The 9,610-nt window shown below is 34.7% G+C and overlaps 1 long non-coding RNA gene across 1 annotated transcript in view; it reads right to left on the reverse strand.

Moving 5' to 3' along the window:
* The window catches only part of LOC138163082 (uncharacterized), an 11,936-nt gene extending 2,808 nt beyond the window's left edge, over positions 1-9,128 (reverse strand). Inside the window, exon 1 of the long non-coding RNA XR_011168783.1 lies at positions 8,764-9,128. This is a non-coding gene — a long non-coding RNA (uncharacterized lncRNA). The remainder of the gene's footprint in view (positions 1-8,763) is intronic.
* Between the last annotated feature and the right edge of the window lie 482 nt (positions 9,129-9,610).

The raw sequence follows: 9,610 nt of genomic DNA on the forward strand, positions 1-9,610 counted from the left end.
CAGCATTGTTTTCCACAATTCCTTGAGTTTCAACCCCCCCCCCCCACTCTCCACTCCACCCCCATGGCACCATGCAATCAAATATAGGATCTACCAAATATCTTCACATTAAACATTATTAGGGTTGGAAAGAGGGATTATAGCTGATGGAATGATCATTGCAAACAGGAAACAAACAAAGCAAGAAAAAGAAGGAGAGCAAGTAGTTTACTTCAATTTGCATTCAAACTCCACATCTCTTTCTCTGGATGTGGATATCTCTTTTGATTATGAGTCTTTTGGAGTTGTCTTATAACCTTACATTGCTGAGAGAAGTCCAGGCTACAAAAGATAGTCATCACACATATGTTGTGTGTCTAATTGTGTACAGATTTATCCTGGTTCACTCAGCATCAGTTTTTATAAATCTCTCCAGTTTATTATGAAGTCTGACTGCTCCTCATTTCATATAGCACAGTAGTATTCCATTACATTCCTATACCACAACGTGTTCAGCTATTCCCCAATCGATGGACATCTCTGTGAATTCCAGTTCTTCCCCCCCAAAAAAAGAGCTGTAATAAATATTTTTGCACATATGGGTCCTCCTCCCACTTATCTGATCTCTTTGGGATACAACCCTAGAAGTGATGTTGCTGGGTAACAGTGTAAGCACTTATTTATAGTCCTTTAGGCATAGTTCCAGATTACTATCCAGAATGGTTGGATCAATTCACAACTCCACCAGCAATGCATTAATGCTTCAATTTGTCCACATCCTCTCCAGCATTTATCATTTTCCTATTTTGTCATCTTTGCCAATCTGGCCAGTGAGATGTGGTATCTCAAAGTTGTTTGGATTTTCATTTCTCTAATCAATAATGATTTAGAGCATTTTTTCATATGCTTATAGATATCTTTAATTTCTTCCTCTGAAAACTGCCAGTTCATATCCTTTGACCACTTAAATTTGGGGAATGATTTGTATTCTTATAGACATGGCTCAATTCTTTGTATATTTTAGAAATGAGCCCTTTGTCAGAGACACTGCTTATAAAAATCCTTTTCCAGTTTTCCACTTCCCTCTTAATCTTGGTTACATTGTCTTTGTTTGCACAGAAACTTTTCATTTTAATGTAATCAAAATCATCCATTTTGCATTTTATAATGCTCTCTAATTCTTGTTTTGTCATAAATCTTTCCCTCTCCATAGATTTGATAAGTAAACTATCCCTTGCTCACCCATATTGCTTACAATATCAGCCTTTATACCTACATTGTGTACCCATTTCTACTTTATTTTGGTATATAGTGTTCTTTAATGGTCTATGCACAATTTCTGCCATACTATATTCCAGTTTTCACAAAAGTTTTTGTCAAATAATGAAATATTATCCCCAAAATTGGGGTCTTTGGGTGTATAAAACAGAATATTACATAGTCATTGTATGCTGAGTCTCATATACCCAATCTATTCCATTGATCCACAACTCTATTCCTCAGCTGGTACCAAGTAATTGTGATAACTGCTCTTTTGTAATACAGATAAAAATCTGGTGTGGATAGGCCACCTTCACTAACATTTCTTTGCATTAATTACCTTGATCTTCTGGACCTTTTGTTCTTCCAAATGAATTTTGCTACTATTTTTTCTAGCTCTACAAAGTAATTTTTGGTATATATATTGAATGGTATGGCTCTAAATTTGTAAATTAATTTAGGTATAATTGTCATTTTTATTATATTAGCTCAACCCAGCCACTAGCAACTGATGTTTTTCCAATTAGATCTGACTTTATTTGTGTGAAAAGTATTTTGTAGTTGTTTTCATATAGGTCCTGGGTTTGTTTTGACATGTAGATTCCCAAATACTTTATAGTGACTACAGTAACTTTACTGTAAGAGAAAAGGAATTTCTCTTTCTGTCTCTTGCTGTTGGGTTTTGTTAGCGATATATAGTAATGCTGAGGACTGATGTGGGTTTATTTTATATCCTGAAACTTTGCCAGATTTATTTATTATCTCAAGTAGCTTTTTTTTTATTTGATTACCTAGGTTTCTCTAATTATATCATCATATCATCCTCAAAGAGTGATAGCTTAGTCCCTTCTTTGCCTAATTTGATTCCTTCAATTTCTTTTTCTTCTCTAATTGCTACTGCTAATATTCTAGTACCAGATTGAAAAAGATTGAATAAGAGGTGTGATAGTGGACATCCTTGTTTCACCCCTGATCTTATGGGAAATGCTTCTAGCTCATCCCCATTACATATAATACTTTCTGATTGTTTTAGATAGACGCTATTCATTATTTTAAGGAAGACTCCATTTATTCCTATACTTTCTAGTGTTTTTAATAGGAATGGGTGTTGTATTTTGTCAAAAGCTTTTTCTGCATCTATTGAGATAATTATATGGTTTCTGCTAGTTTTCTTTTTGATGTGATCAATTATACTGATATTTTTCCTAATACTGAACCATCCTTTCATTCCTGGAATTAATCCTACCTTATCAAAGTGTATTATTCTCACTATAAGTTGATGTAGTCTTTTTGCTAATATTTTAGTTAAATTTTTTGGAGCAGCCAGTGTTCATTCTGCCATCCTGGTCCCTGGAAGCTCAGGTAGGTGCTTCTTAAATTTCCAGTCTGTTCCTTGATAGTAACAGGAATAACTGCCGCCACTGCTATGGGCCCTGCATTTGTTTCTTACGCAGCTCCAACAGATCCCCCGTCCTTAGGTGATAGGCCTGGGAATGGCCTCTGCGGTTGGTGGATCAGCTTGCTGCTGCATCCACCTTTGTGCCCCCATCCACCTCCATGCTGTGTCCAAGATCCTTTCAAAAAGTGAATTATTAATGGGGGATGAGGGCTCATGAGTGGTAGTACTAAAAACAATCTCCAACACTCAGAGGTACTCTAAGAATCCTGATGTTAGAAGTAGTATCGTATCTTCTGTGTGTTGGCCCACTCAGTGGTAGTAGGAGTTGGGAAAGTGAGCACAGATAAACTGATATCTAGATAAGAATTTTGAAACTCAGGAAGATTAACTTACTTTAACAAACAACTAGTAGGGATCAGAGGTCAGAATAAAAAGAGCTAAGCAATAAGGTTACCAAGAAATGCAATAAATAATACAGTCCCGCCTCTCATGGAGTTCACCTTCAAATGGAAAATATCTAAGTACATACAAGATATACACAATATTTAGTTGATGATAATTTTAGAGGTAAGGTAGTAGGTTTGAAAATATAAAAAATAAGACATATGGTCTTTTGTGCTTATGCAGTATGGTTCTCAATGTTGACAATGTTGATGGTCCTGAGTGAGAGTTGGGATATATAAAGGTAAAAACAATATGAAATATAAAGAACTTAAAATGTTTCCCTAAATTCTGTATGTCTTTTGTAAGAAAATTCATAGGTCCATTTGACACAGTAATGTACTTCAAATATTTTATGATTTCTTTCTCGGTTTTCTTGTTATTATCACTCTATTTACAATTATAAAAAAATTCATTCATTTTGCATTAACTCACTTTTGGCAATTGTATATTCAACATTCTTACCCATTGCTTCTGAAGCTAAGAAGTCTTTTTTGCTCTTGTTGTTAAAGACTAGGGTTCCTGAGGTTCTAGATTATATCAATAACTAAGAATTCATTTTAGAAAGGACAGAAAAATGTTTTTATATTTTTATTTTATTTTTAATTTATGAAGTAAAACACACATTTCCATAAAGAAATATAATGAAAAAAAAGATAACAGCATATAAAACTGCAAATTAATTATGTACAACTGGCTATTCATTTAAAATCTATAATAAATGTGACGAATTCTCTTCTTGATTCCAGCATTGTCACTGTGATGCACACATCATGCATTTATTATTTCCAACTTATACATTTGCATTGAACTAAGAAGAAAGGATGCAGAGAAGTCAAAATTGAAGTTTCTTCAGCTGATAATTCAGAGTGGGGGGTGGCCAACACTGCGGTGTTTACACCTGAGCTCTGCAGTTGGTGTTAACTTCTTATTGCTGCTTCAACTTCTTATATATGAAGGATTATAAGATTTCTAAGTTGCTTATCTCAGTTATCACTTTTCTCTTTGCACATATTGGAAACAAAGATCAGCAGGTGAGCATCTGCTGACACCTTCCTGCTAACATTTGCTTCTTTGTTAGAATGTACTTTGGGAAATGAGAAACCAGGTGTTCATATTGAGAACTCCCCTCACTCCTTGACCTTCTACAGATGGATTCTTATGTTTGCTGACCTTTTGATTCCAGGACAAGTCTAATCTTTGTAGATAAAAATCCCCCAGCAAGGAGCATTCTTACTTTGTCTTTCTAAGAAAAACTTCAAATTATTTTTTTTAAGAATAAAGTTTTATTTGAAATGTTTTGTTTGCACTTTAAAACACCTGCCACAACACTCTTGGAGATTATATAATTTATGAAATAAATGAAAATACAGCATTTCATGTTTCCATTTAAAACTTATTGCTTAATATGCCATATACTTTATAAGTCTTGTTACTCAATTCTACTCTGAGAATATTGCTATAGAAATCCTATGACTTACTATATTTGGATTTGATGAGGGAAGATAGGAATAGATAGCTGAGAAAAAAATGTATTCTCTATTTCACTGCCTGCAAATTAAGATTTGATTTGCTTATTTTGTGGAATACATTTGTTATCAAATTCACTGACAACACCTATAATTATAGAGTGCTTATTAAGGAATTAAAGGAAATATCAATTAACTCATATCAGCATTGCATGCAGTGCTCTTAATTCTCTGGAACTTATCACTCATGCCCTGAATGTAACTCAGATCATGGTTTGCACAGGCAGATCTTGTTCTTGAAGTACATTCCTTGAAATGTTGTTAGAGAGTAAAATGATTATAATTATAATCCTTACCTTAGGCTTTTCAATGTTCTATGTGCTTTCATAGATGTATTGTTTGATTCTGGCAATTTTTAGGTACCCAGATTTTTCAAAATCCCATATTGGTCTTTGCAGCATAATTTAAGCAGAAAATATTAGATAGAACCTGCCTTCATGTCCTTTGTCCACTTTCTAGCCAACCTAAACCAAGAAAGCCAAGCAAATTTACAAATACTCTCAACACTGAAGACACAAAGGAAGGAAACCAAAGGCAGCCACCATAAATCTTTATGCTTGTTTGTCTTTCAGTCTTGAAGGGACAATTGGCATCAAAACAATGATGTACTGACTTGCAAATTAATTGGATTAAGGGAGGTGGAGCTCTGCAAAGTAATCAGCATCACTCTCTTCCCCAGGGTCATCTGAGGCTAGTGGCAAGACATAGATCAGGAGGACTACACATGGACCCAGATGCAGTGAGAGACTTTGTTCTCTTTAAACTAAGGTCTTTCCCAGATTTCATTCCTTCTGAAACAACACCATTCAGTTTTTTTAAACTAGGTAAGAAATGAGGCAATAGATGGCCTAGTTCGCCTACTGGAAAACAAACTGGGAGGGGAAGGCACATAAACCAATCTAAGACATCTTTTGCTATTGTATTTCTTTTGTCCATTCTAATATATAGATGTATTTGAAGAGTGATATAAAAATTTGCCTATCCCAATCTTCTTAGAAAAGAATGGAAAACAGATCACTCAGCCTCTATAATCCAAAATTTTGCCTGTCCTTCCCCTAAACTAGGTTGCAGATAGTGCCCATGTGGCCCCTCAATTTCTTCCTATAAAGGAAAAAACAGTCTTTTTGGAGACAAGGTGGGTCAGATAAGACCTCAGACCATCTCTAGTCATTATAAAAATAAATTATTTCTATATATTTAGACATATCTACACAATAGGTTTCCAAGAAAACTCCATGGACAGCAGTTTCATGTGCTGTGGCCCACAGAGTCATAAAGTGTCAGATATGACTAAACAACTTAAGAACAACAGCATAAAGTAAGTTACATGTATATTACACATAGACATAATTATATACATATTTCTTACTTGTACACATTGTGTGTGTATACACACATGTGTGCATCTATATCTACCTATAACTAAATCTGTATCTACATCTATTACACAAACTCATAGAAATTTGAAACTCTGACAATTGTGCATGGTGGAAACCCCACAAAGGACAGAGTTATTATGGTCAGCTGAAAAACTAAGTCTTTAAAGAGGTAGGAATCACAACACATAGAAGAAAACAAGGAGATTAGCTTAGGCAAAGAGACCAATTTATCTAGAATGTAGAGTGTGTGAAGGATGAATAACAAAAAATCAGATTAATAAATTTGGAGTTAGATTGTGATGGACTTTAAATAAAAATAATCTTGTATTTTTATTAAAAGAGTAATGGAAAACCATTACATCTTCTTTGGTAGGAGAGTGCCATAATTAGATATGAATTTTAATAATACAAATTTGTCATCTATATTAAGGATATATTGGAAAAGGGAGTGAATACCAGGATATTAATTAGGAAGCTACTCTTACTGCTCCATCTCTTTGATTACCTGCTTACATCAGTTATCCCACTCTGTTCATTCACTCAACACTTTCCAAGGACTGAAAAATTCATACAATATTAGAATTCTTATTTCATGGCATCCCTATGTAAATCCTTAAGATATTCACTTTCCCACTCTTCAAAAAAGGGAGAAATTGTTGCGGAAACATTGCTTCTACACTTTAATGGCAATGTCTACAAATCTTTACATTTCCCATTCTCTGCTATCATCATTCCCTTTTGATGGATAAGAACACTGGGGATCAGATAGCTATAGCAACTTTCTGGAGATCATTTTATTTAAGGTCTTTGGGTCCCTAATTCCTAGTTCTAAGTTATTTTTTTCACAATACCCCATGACACTTATTTTTTTCTATACATTAGATAACTATGTAGCCTGCAATTATCAATTTTGGGCACTAGATGGTGATCCTGCATTAGCAACACAATGCCTACTGAATTAATTGGAAATAATTGTTGTGGGGGTGGGGTGGAGTACTGAGAGAGGGTCCCTGAAAATGGAAAAGCTGGCACCCAAAATGGATGAATGGATGAAGCAGAGTTACAAGGAGCAAATGATGTATTCTTAAGCCTACATAAAAAAGAATAGATCAGAGAAATTTGAGGGCATAGCAAGGGAAAATATTGTTCTTATGGAAAGAAAGAACATTTTATACAATGAAAGAAGCAGGATGGTGTGATAGAAAAAGTCTTTTATTTTACTTCAGGATAATTTCCATCATTTTATGATGGGTATTAATCCCCAACTCTTCCCTTAATTATTTGTGTTACTTTGGAACAGTGATTTAGCCTCTTTAGGACTCAGCTATAATGGTAAAGGTGAGAGGAACACTCATTTATTGAGCACCTATTAAATGTAAGGCACTTTTCTAAATCCTTTAAATTATCTCATGTTATCCTCACAACAACACTGTAATAGAGGTGCTATTTTAAGCCCCATTTTATAATTGAGGAAGCAATAATTGGCCCTGGTTAAATGTTTTGCCCTTAGTTTCTGAGACCTTATATGAGCTCAAGTTTTCCTGACTTCAGATCCAGTGGTATATACATGTTATCTCCTCTTAATCTTGCTTTAAAACCTTATGATTCTGGGGCAGCTAGGTGGCGCAGGGAGTAAAGTGATGGCCACAGAGTCAGGAGTACCCCAGTTTGGTTCCGGCCTCAGACACAACACACACACACACACACACACACACACACACACAGAGGCGTGTAAACTTGGGCAAGTTACTTAACCCCTATTGCCCTCCAAAAGGCAAAAAAAAAAACCATATGATTCTAATTTCTGTTATAATAGTCAGTTGCCATGACCTTTTAACTATTAACTATAAAAACATTCTAATTGTGTGTACATATATGTGTATATACACGCATACACACATACATACACTGTGTGTATACATACCCACATATAGATACATACATACACACACACATACAGTAAGTAGCTATGTGATCCCTGTAAAGTAATTTAACTTCTTTTAGCTGTAGTTTCATCATCTATAAAATGGCAACAATCATAACACCTACCTTCCAAAGTTGTTGGGAGAAGCAAATAAGAATAATATTTTCAAAGGCCTTTGTAAAATGTAAAGTTCTATATAAATATTCTCCATTATTAGTTTATTAACTTTCTCTGAAAATCTACCTTTCTTCCTAATTTCCCTATATCTATTGATATATACCACCATGCTTTAAGCCATCCAGGTTTGAAATCTGAGTCATCTCTGTATCTTTACTCTCCGTCACCCCCTACTCCAACTAATGACCTCTTCAATTTTACCTATGGCCATGTTTTTCTCCTCCATCTCTCTTTTAACTTAGATCTCCACAGACCTGCCTCAGCATTCAATTTATATATTTCATTGCCTCCTCATTCTCTCTTCCTCAAATTTTTGCCTTCTTCAATCCATTTCCTAAAGAGCTGCCAAAGTACTATTTCAAAAACCCAGGTATGACCTTGCCATTCTCCTGCATCAAAAGATGTAATGACTCCATATTGACCTATGCTATAAAACACAATCTCCTCATTTTAGCATTTAGAGTCCTTCTCAATCTGGCTTCAGCCTATCTATCTAGGCATATTACAAATCATTCCCCTTAATAAACTGTACTTTCCACCAACTCGACATTATTATGTTTTGCACACAACCATCCATTTCCCATCTCTGTCTCATCATACCTGGAATGTATTAATTCTTTACTTTTTCCCCTCATAGAATCCTTGTTTTCTTCCAAGACTCAGTTCAGGACTTACCTTCTACAGCAGTCTTTCTTGATCTTCCCAGTTGGAAATTCCCCCTTTCCTCTTATTACTTTGTACTTTTTTGCATATATTTACATGTGTGCACGTTGTTCTCTCAGATAGACTATAAGAACCTGTTTTTGAACCTAATGATTGACCTTTAGTAAATGCTCATTGACTGAGAAATTCATCAAAAGCTTTTTATATAAATTGACTCAGTTTAACCTCACAACAACCCTGAGAGGTATGTATCAAAATTTTTACTATCCCCATTTACAGATAAGAAAACAGCTTCAGAGAGGTTAAGGATCTACTCAGGATTACCCAGCAAGTGACAAATAAAGAACTGAACCTATGACTCCCTGAAACAAGTTCCATTCTCTGTCTGTTATTTCAGTCTGCCTTTCAATATAGGTGTATCTTATTTGAAGAAAACAAACATCTAAAATTAAGAATTTACAAATCAGGAAAGTTGGATGTGATTATATGCTTTCCAAATGGATTCACTGTCAGTTTCCATTAAATATGCAGCTCTCCTGGTGCATGTAAAATGATTAAACTTTAAAAAATTCAATTTGCACAAAACTTTTTGAGAACACATCTGTGAACAAACAACAGAATATATCTTTCAAACCTGCTGTGATCAAACATGCTTTCAAAATACCCAGAGAACAAGAAGTAGTTTGCAACATAGCTGAAAGTCAGGTTCTGAAACTATTGGAACCTACTTGGGTGGTTGATGTGAAATCTTAGATGTTTTATGCAAATGAATGCACACACCAACTTGATTTTCAAGGATCAAGAAAGAGGAAGGATTTGAACTTTAAAAATAGAAAAAAAAATTGAAGAAAAATTATTG

This window comes from Petaurus breviceps, unplaced genomic scaffold (assembly GCF_028583685.1).
Source record: "Petaurus breviceps papuanus isolate PSGF00001 unplaced genomic scaffold, PetGlider_PUasm1.0 187, whole genome shotgun sequence".
Lineage (NCBI taxonomy): Eukaryota > Metazoa > Chordata > Mammalia > Diprotodontia > Petauridae > Petaurus > Petaurus breviceps.